The following is a 9,838-nucleotide window of genomic DNA, read 5'->3' on the forward strand; positions in this document are numbered from 1 at the left end:
TAGCCGCTGCCGTGGGTCCTGCGTGCCGCCCCACAGCTCAGACGGATCGCAGGGGAGGTTTTTTTCTTTTTTCCGCTCTCAGCTCCTCGCAACGGACTGGAGCTTTCCACCGTCTGCAGATGGAGTGAAGGTACCACTTGTGTGGGGCAGCTCTCTCTGGTTCTCACACCGCCGAAGTTTCGCTGACCTTCGACCCAATCCAGTGTTTTAACGAACCCAAAACCCGGCACCAAGGTTGTACGAAAAGGAAATTTTTGCCAGACAGTCAGTCCTAGGTTCAGCTGAGAGCACACTGAACCATCTTCGAAATGTCCTCTTAATGTAAGAGTCCGTGTTCGAAGTACTTTACAAAAATATATCGAAGGTTTTAAACCCGCTGGTTTTGCCCGGGAAGAAAACACCCCCAGCAGGACTCCAGCAGTACCTCCAGGGTGCTCTTCAGCCAAGAGGAGGGCAGTGGCGGGTTAAAGGAGGGGGGAGAGCAAGCAGCTCATTCACTTAATAACATGAAAATAACAAACAAAAAACACCCGAGGCAAGCACTGAAACAGCACCCACCCCAGGGGAGAACCGAAAGAGCCTGTGGCCTTGGGGCCAGGGGTTTTTAACAGGTAGGTAGGTGGGTTTACAAAGGCATTGTCCTGTAAGGATACAGAGATGGGATACCTACAGGTCAGGGATCCAATGGGTGTTAGGGGATTGGTCTTGTGGTGGCTAAGCCAACCACGACCTGGGAAAGATGGAAAATTCTGGATGTGTGCCCATGTCTGGGGACAAAGAGGTAACAGAAACCTCTGTGTCCAGGAGGCACACTGCAACGATTTTTCCCCTTGACTGAAGAATGATCTTTATAAATGAAGACAAAAGTTTCTGGCATGCAGAAAGACAAGACAGAGTTTAACAAATGAGCCCTGTGGAAGGAGGAGTTCTGCTGCACCTGCCTGCTGATGGAAGGTGTGTAGAAAGAGAAGTCAGGCATTCTGCACTGGATTATATTTTTCACTGCTGTTCCCAGCAGAAACTCAGTCCACCAGAACTTAACACTCCAAGATCTTTAGGAATCCACCAGGCACTAAAGCAGATTCTTTTCAGATTCCACAAATATTAATCTTACCCCAGATGTTTTGCAAAAAAAAAACCTATGTTCTACATATCAGTAATTTTCAGTGTGACTCTTATTTCATCAAAAAAAAACCCCTCAAACCAACAGAATCCATCAATTTAATTTTATAGAAGATATAATGAGCCTGGTTCTACATACCACTTCTTTTATCAGCTCCAATCTCTCATTCTCCAGGGAAAGCAGCACAGAAGTGTCTTGTCCTTTGATAGCAACAGATAACTAACCTCATTTTGTAAAAGCAGAACTAAACAGAAGACTTATTCTTTGTCTTGAGCAGAAGCAGTGAATCAGACCTCATTGCCTTGTACTGAACCCAATTTAAGGCAATTTGATGCCTTACACATAATCATCGAGAAGCTTCCAGTTGTACTTCTTTTTTTCTTTTTTTTTTTTTTTTTGCTCTGGCATTTCTTTATGCAACAGGGTGCCAAAAGGTTCTGTATTTAAAAGGAATAGGATAAATCTTAGTTTCTGAAGCTGTATTTTCAGGCCTTCTGCATCCTTACCCATTCGTTATGTTCAGGTCAAATTTTTGTGTTTCTGTGCCAGTAGGGATTGCAGAAATTGTTGCTTTTAAAGCAGGTATTTTCAACTCTTATAATCTCAAGCCTTAGACAGACACTTCTACGCCTCAGCCTTCATCTAGCCAGTGTTAACCAATCAAAAAATTAAATACTAGGCAACAATAACCCTATTTACCAAAGCTTTTTTCTTTAATTGATTTTGGGTATCACTAGATATCTACTGACAGACTAAATCAAAACCAAATGACAGAAGGATTTCAGATTTAGAGAGGCATTTGGTTACAATGACATAAAGACTGATCTATCTGTACCTCTGTCTAGACAGCTCCCATTGTGTAGGTAGGCATCACACAAACATAAAAGTCACTTTCCTGTCCTGTGGTGACTCCGATGATCTGAAGAAAGAGTAAGAAGACTTGATGCACATCACAGAATCACTTGGTGTGATTTTGTTTAAATGGTCTGTATGACAGAAATCAATGTCTTTGTGCACAGCAGGCATGACAAATCAAAGTAAGTTAGGACAAAATGCCTGTGTTGTACTGACAGGTGGGAAGTGAACAATCTGTACAAAACAGTGTTTCTTGGGCAAAAATAAACTGAGAGGTTACTTAAGAAACATAATGGAAATTTAAACAAACAAAAGCTTGGGTACAATCTACCATGGCATTTTTATAATTAAATGAGAAGTGCTTCACAGTTTCACACAACATTAAGATGACTGAAAATCACAAGCCTACCTCTCCACACATTCACAGGGGTGTTACTCTGGTCCACTGACTTCACTGGAATAACATCAGATTTACAGTAAAGCAAGAGGGAAAACAGACCCGAGGACTGGAAATAAACCTGAGGCTTTGGATGAAACACAATCCTCAGCATGAGATGCAAAAGGTGACTTTCCTGACAAGTGCTACCCAAATTCTTAATAGCTTTCTCTGTGTAACCCCATCTCATTTCGTCCTGACATAATCTTAATTAGTCTTAGTTCTACTGCAGAGAAGCCTACTGAGGCAGTTAGCACCATATAATTAATCAGCTATTTTGCACACATCACAGCAACCAACAGTGTCAACGTACTGATGTGAGTTAATACAAACAGAAACCAGCCCTGCCTTTCCTTTCACATGAACCGAAAGCCTGGGCTTGGGGTGAACATATGAAAACTTCTTCTATATACCACTTAATGTCCTTTCTTCCCTTAGCAGCCATTTCCTAATGCATCATTACTCTCTGCAAAGTGTAATTTGGGTTTTGTGCTGGTACTAGAGAAAAACATGGACTTTGATATTCCTCTTAAATATCAGTTTCTTCACAGAAGAGTAAGCGCAGCAACTGAAATAAGCAACGATAAGACCTAACTCTTGCTGCTGGAATTCATAAATCTCACATTTTAGTTTTCTTTCTATGTGCTTTAGCAGCTTTTAAGAAACTGAATTTTGCATCTGCACATAAATTTACATTTGAGAGCACAATCTATAACATTCAGTCCTCTCAGAACAACAGAAAATATTGTTCTTACACAATTTGTCCTTACAAATATAAACATACACAATGTATACACTAACTCACTGGATTAAAAGCTTCACCACCTATCTGTATAATCATAGATCTTCACTTTATTCTACTGCTTGAGATTTATCTTTTGTCTTCACTGCAGGAGCCAAACATCACAGTATTGTGCCTAATGCCACTGAAGGGGAAACCATATGATTATACGGTTTGATGGCAAAGAACCAAAAAGCCACTGCTCAAGGAAAACCATTTAATAAAGCTGATTCTCCACTCTGCTAAGCTTAAACTGAAAGAGTTCAATAAGCAGTATAAAATCACAGGAAGGTTTATTCAGTTTTGTATGGCATCTGTAATATGCTGTGGTATTTAATGGCCACATTCAATACATGGCAGAGTCTTGCTTCAGCAGAACACTGTAAAACTACTTGCAAGAACAATTTAGTCCATAACTAATATTCAATGTAAGAAAGAGTAGTCTAATGTTTTGCAATCAATTTTTCAGATTCTCAGAACAAACCAGTGAGATAATCTTCCTAGAAAAGCAGTATTTAAACGATGGTTTATTTCAGAACTGACAGTAAACTGCTGAACACCTCCTCTCTACATTGTTTGTTCCCCAAAGCAGCTAAGTGTCTAAGATAGGAATGATTAAAAATTGTGGCAAGTCTGGTGTTGTGATTCCAATGGCATCTCAGCCCAGGACATGTACAGCCTATTTGATACCTGGCACAAGGAGTCATTCACCATTATTACTGATGAATCTCTTGGGATGTTTTTTGTAGTTGTTTTGTTTTGTTTTGTTTGTTTGTTTGTTTTTGGTTTTTTTGTTTTTTAATTTGAAAGCCTGCCACAATAAATTAGGCAGCCTATTAGAATTGCCAAATATTTCAAGTGCTGTCATCCACGACTACCACTGATCAAACAAAGGAATCTAATGTCTATTTCTCAACACCTAGTTGCCTCTCCCTCCTCTATGAATCTTCTTCATTTCTTCTCATGCTGGAAGAAGACAGCAATTATAATGCTGATAAGATCACTGCTGAGTTTGTTTTAACCTAACTAAACCAGCAGTAACTGAAGATAATCAATTGCTCAGTTTTGTTCCTGTTTTAGCAGATGGCAAATACCTTATCAAGCAACAGCAATGAGGATATATTTATAGGAAGGAAAGACATGGTAAGTTTATCCCAAACAATTCAAAGCCCATCATCAAGCTACCTATATGCACTGATACCTCTTCCATCCTAAAGACAAAGCTGTCCTTTATCTTCTAACACTGGGCTACATTTTATAATGCTACAGTCATCTGCACTGTCACCTAATTCAGACTTCACTCAGTCTTAATCCCTGACACACCCCACGGCTACCACAATGTGGCTGTGAGCCACAGCAGCTTCACCTCGTGGCTCTGATCAGTGACTGTAAGATGTGGGCAGGGTGTGAATGAGAAGTCAAGACAAGGGGCAGAAGGCAAAAGAAGTGCAGTCAGATTCCTGGGTTTAAATCTGCCACCTGTGTTTTCACCTGTGATTAAAATCTTAGTATGAACAAGGCAAAACAAAGCCTAGACTCAACCTCAACTATTCCAAAGGGCCTGGTCAGCACAATAAACTCATGATTAGACTTTGTCTACCTAAAGATTTGACACACTGAGAACTGCAGAAAAACGCAAGTCTTAGTCCACAAGTCTTCCCTCATTACTTCTATCACTACCTCAGTCTAATATTTGCATCATCTAGACAAGTTTTAGTGAAACTCTGACCATTTTGGATGATTTTTCCAGCATGATCTTGGATGACTGGTGCATGTCCTTCCAATGCCAAGTTTATTAGCCTTAATCATGCTAAGTTCCATCAGTCCTGAAACATACGACACTTTATCACATGTTGTAAGCTTACCACATTTGGTCCCATCAAACTATTTTTACTCAGACAAATGACATATTCACAGTAGCTTTCATTTAAAAGTGGACTCTACCAGAAATATGGATGTTTGGGAAATGGTTTTAAAAGCCTTCAATGGCATTCTTAACCTTTCTATACTTTCTTACTTGACCTCATAGCTAGTGTTTTTCAATGCTAGAAGTATTTAACACCTCCAAATCACTCAAAAAATTCTGAACTCTTGGTACTCACCTAAAAATCAGACTAAAAATGACTCTTTCAACATACAGTATGTCCTTAGTTGGGTGATGCTATTCATCTTCAGTGTAAAAAACACAGACACTGAAGGCTTGATCTTTATCAATATGCAGTAGCCTAAGGTATCAGAACTTTCTCATAGGAACCAGAGAGGAATCTGAGCTTCTCTGGCCCTGTCCAGACCCCTCTGAAGGTCTTGGAATTATTAATCATAAAGGTGGTGAGAAGTGCAGTGGCACATCTATTCAGTGCCAAAAATACAGATGAAATCTGTAACCAAACACATTCTGTACACTCAGAGCAGGTGGCAGCAGCTGCTCCACAGAAACATGCAAGATTCCTCACAGAAAATGGTTTCTGATCCTTAGATGATATCCCTATTTTTGACAGGATTTTCTACCTTTGGTGCTTCTTAGTTAACAATTGGCTTAAATGTGAAAACACTGGTTTTGATATGTATTCATTTAGCAAAACATATCTCTGGTCATTCTTGTCATCTATCTAAAATCATCTCTGGATATCCATGTGACATATCTAGAGCAGCTTTTCTCCAGCAGAGCCCTACAGCATCCTATGCATTATATTCTTAGACCATTACTGATGCCTAAACATCTCCAAAGTGTATCTCAGCCTGGAAGGTCTCTGTCCAGTGACAGGAGAAACGTGCATTTATGTAAAGTGCTGTGGGATATGCAATGTCATGCACAGTGGAAGGTCTTAACAGCCTACTTCACAGAGCTGACTTCATTTATTTTGCAAGAACTCAAAAACCCTGGCAAGCATTGAGTCTGCAGTTCCATGGAAACCAGGTATTCCAAATTCGATGTTTTCACTGCTAACACCATCCTCCAGACAATCTCTCTACAAACAATCAGTAATGTGAAGATGCCTTCTTTTCATTTATCCACTCATTTTTGTTTCTTCAGAATAAATTTGTTTTCTAGGACCACCAGAATGCGCTGCCTGCTTCCAGAAGAGAACTCAGCTGGGCTGCACATACTGATTCTAGTAAAAAGTTATGAAACAAAAAAAATCTCTTAAAATGATGGTGCTTACCCCGCTCTGTGTCATAGAGGTACACGAATTTTTCCCACTTATAATGAGCCAAGAGACTCAAGATGGCTCCTTTTAACGCTGGCCGCATCTGGATGACAAACTGCACATCTGCGTCTGTGGGGAAGCTGGGTGTGACGAAGGACGTGTGAAGGGCTCCACAGAATGATGTCAGTGTGTTCATTGACATCTGGTCGTAGAATCCAAAGATGGCATAAACTCCTCTGGAAAACTGTGAACAGACTAACAAAGACAGACAGGGGTGTTAAAATCTGACATCTGATGAATGCAAACAGACTTTCAAAGTATATCTGAAGAAAGCCACCTAAGCAACCCTGAAATTACTCTGCATGATGCAGCAGATGGAATGGATTCATGAGATAATACATACTAATTCCAGTGTAGCTGTGAGTTGTACCAACTTTGTGACAATTAAACTGGCCTGAGCATGTTATTGATTGCAATTTGTCCTATTATATTGTTATAATCCACTAATCTCTCCATATTCTCTAAAAACAAACATGGGATTACATTTCTCCTCTGTAAAACATCTTCCCTCCCTTGAGTAGCTCTGTAAGTAGCTCTGTTAGCAGCTACATAACAAATGTCAGGTCTGCCTACAAGTCAAAACGTTAAGATGTCATTTTCCCTGGTATGCCACCTTGATTCAGATCTGATTCAAAGACATCTGAATGTACTATCTCTTTACAGTCCAAAACTCTGAAATCTCTGTATGAAATCTGGGTGGGGTCTTTTTCAGTAAGAAGTTATGGTGGCTTCTTAACTGAGTGTTAGAATCTTTCAGAAGCAATTTAGAAAGTGTATGGCTCATTAATGACAACACAAATGAGGACACAGGTATTGTTGCTTCGTAGGACAAAAGCTCATATCCCTTACCCTGGAGGCTTTTAGTCATTAACCATGCTGAGAAATTCATGGAGTACCAAAAAATAATGAAAATGCAGTCAAAGGTGTTTTGTTCCCTGTGTACTTCTCTGGGGAAATGCTCCATTTCCCATACTTTATAGAGATTGAACAATGACCACTTTGGACAAAAATTAAAGTATTTCAATTTATAAATGTGACCCATTTCACGGGAGGGGAAATCCCTTTCATTGCAGGGAAAAGAGCTCCTTTGTTGCTCAACCCTGTAGGAACAGAGCAAACTTCTTGTGACCCTGGGTTCTCTCCATGGAAGGAGACTGCCTCAGAGACAGTGAGGGAGCCTGGTATGTGAGATGCTGGGGTCCTGGACCACAGTAAAGATTTTACAACCCTAATACACTCCAGCATGGCAGCACTTGTAAACCAAAACATTTCTGGACTGAGATGAGCAAGTCCCATTTGTAATGATAGTAAGTTTCCCAGAAAAATGTTCATTTAACATCAACCATTTTGCTTGTCAAGAACTGGGTCTAACAGCAGTTTTCAGCTAGCTCCATTAAGCACTTTTGCCAAAATGCTGCATATTTAACTTTGCAGAAAGCAAGGGGGAGAGATTACCAGCAAAGCAGTCCTGACTTCTACATGGGAATATACAGCCAAAAGCACCATCCTAAAACAGTCCCTGCTGTAAGTGCGACCACTCAGAGCCACCACAGCCTGTTAATTTTACAAAGGATCTCCACAATATCAGCTCACTGACACAGCATCATGGATAACACCTCAAATAGGTAGTCAGGTGTGAAAATTTGATTTCCTTCCCAGAGCACAAGTAGAAATGGTATTTCTTTAAGTGTTTAAGCCACTGTAACACGACATGACCAGTCATGGTTACCAGCACCAAATAACTGGTCTAGACAGAAAAGAGACACACATGAGGCACAGAGAAGGAATAAGATGTAGTGATTTCTGAAAGAAAAGTTTGCTGACATACTCAACCACAGTAAAGATAGAAAAGAAGTTATAATACAGCCAGAATTTATTCCTAGAGGCATGACTGAGGAATTAAACACAGTGTTTCAAAAGGCATTATGTTAAACTATCTACCAGAGGGATGTAAAGCAGAAAAGCTACCATAAAAATTATCTGCTGAAGTAACAAATAAAAGGCATTAACTTACAGGTGAAAAAAGGGGGAAAAATAAAGACTACATTAGGAAGTCTGGCAGTCTCCAAATCATTTCAATGGTGTGTAAGCCCTTTAATTCCACGGGAATAATCACTGAAACAGGGCTAGCAGAGCTGGGTGTCCTCACACACACTGAGTCAGTACCTCACAGATCAGGCTGCTTTTACATATTTATTAATGGCCTAGTTTACTAGTTTTTTTATGTAGATTCTGCACTGCACAGAAAGCAGAGAAGAGCAAGTATTCCAGGAAACATCTCTTGTTGCACTGCAAACAAAATGGATTCTCAAATGTCTATCCGAGTATTTCAAATCATCCTGGGTTCATCCATAATTTCTTAACATGTCTAAGGCTCAGAAATACTTTTGAACTGTGGCTCCAGTGAAATCTTTCAGATTTACAGGGACACAATACCTGAAAAAAAAAAAAGAATCACAAGGGGACTCAGAAAGCATACCCTGGAAAGTGTAGGACTATAATGAAGAACACAGAATAGCCCTTGTCAGGACTGCCAGTTCCTGCATGCCCTGGAGTCAGCAGAGGGAACAGATGCAGTGCTGAAGGTAACGGAGCAGCTGGCTCCATCACAGACCAGTTCTGCACTGTGCTGGGAACCAGCTGAGAACTGGTCCAGTTTGTGCTCTTTCATGTTCTTAGAGATATGGCACCTAGACACTGTGGTCAACAGTTTGAAAATGGCTCAAGATCTTTGTCCTTTGGACAAAATTCTGTCTTGCATAGCTATTTTAGACTGCTGAATTAAGGTGTATGCATTTTCATAGCAGATTGTGCTCATTCAGGCATAGAGCCCATTCACAGTTTGTGAGTCATCTGAGAACAAAAATCAGTCTGTGGACAACCTCACCATGAGCAGGACACTCTCCAAACAACACCTAATAGACAGCATGGAACTGCTGCTTGCATGGAGCAACAGGTGAAAGCTTCTGATTTGGCTTTTCAGATATTTGCAACATTTTTTCCTAGAAATTCTGGAGGATCACCAACAATATCTTCTAACAAGTGAACATCTCTGCCCAGTCTCATTTCCACCGATTCAGGCTTGTATTCACTGCAGTTCTTTAAGATCTAACACTTTTTTCAGCCTGTCTTATACTAGCTTTGAAAAAATCTTCATCTCTTAAGGTCCTCTGCTTGTATTTCTTATATATCTTATATTATTTCTTATAGCTTATTCTTCTTGACTATCTATTCTGCATGCACTGTTGGGTGCCAATTCAATTTACTGGCCTATTTAAAAGGCAAATAAACCTTTGTTTTCATAAGAAGAAGCTAAAAGGCCAATTATGTTGGTCCCCAATGTTTATTTGCATTTTTGAACTCATAATTTTGTAACATTAGGTCTTTTGTTTAGTTTGTGACCTAAGCTCATATGTGATCAGATGAACCTGCTG

General features: G+C 40.0%; 1 pseudogene across 1 annotated transcript in view; it reads right to left on the reverse strand.

Moving 5' to 3' along the window:
* Positions 1-6,359: 6,359 nt before the first annotated feature.
* Positions 6,360-9,838, reverse strand: part of LOC103781811 — a 33,874-nt pseudogene continuing 30,395 nt past the window's right edge. Inside the window, exon 2 of the transcript XR_608212.1 lies at positions 6,360-6,599. The product of XR_608212.1 is annotated as a glutamate receptor 3 pseudogene (transcript). The remainder of the gene's footprint in view (positions 6,600-9,838) is intronic.

The sequence above is a fragment of the Merops nubicus genome, unplaced genomic scaffold, assembly GCF_000691845.1.
Source record: "Merops nubicus isolate BGI_N331 unplaced genomic scaffold, ASM69184v1 scaffold18351, whole genome shotgun sequence".
In the NCBI taxonomy this organism is placed as follows: Eukaryota; Metazoa; Chordata; class Aves; order Coraciiformes; family Meropidae; genus Merops; species Merops nubicus.